The 273-nt window shown below is 41.8% G+C and overlaps 1 protein-coding gene across 2 annotated transcripts in view; it reads right to left on the bottom strand.

Annotated features, from left to right (window-relative positions):
* Positions 1-273, bottom strand: part of ankrd6b (ankyrin repeat domain 6b) — a 34,785-nt gene that overhangs the window by 12,524 nt on the left and 21,988 nt on the right. The gene's annotated exons all lie outside the window — the stretch shown is intronic.

Genomic DNA, 273 nt, shown 5'->3' on the forward strand with positions numbered 1-273 from the left:
AGATATCGTCTTTTAAAATTCTGGCAGTTTAATGCCTACAAAAACGACTGGTAAGGGACTACAACAAGTTACTTCCCGGGTCCGTTACGTCACAAACCCAGATAAACCCCGCCCTCGAGGCCATGCTGCGCTGCTTTTGAGAAGAGGAAGAGAAAACTAGGGGTGCACGTAAACATCTATTCATATATGAATCGCGATTCTGTCTTCTAACGATTCTAATGGATTCACAAGTTTCAAAATCAATGTTCTAAAGCAGCGGTTCTTAATACTGTT

Source organism: Sinocyclocheilus rhinocerous, unplaced genomic scaffold, assembly GCF_001515625.1.
Source record: "Sinocyclocheilus rhinocerous isolate Xijiao unplaced genomic scaffold, SAMN03320098_v1.1 scaffold819, whole genome shotgun sequence".
Classification (NCBI taxonomy): Eukaryota; Metazoa; Chordata; class Actinopteri; order Cypriniformes; family Cyprinidae; genus Sinocyclocheilus; species Sinocyclocheilus rhinocerous.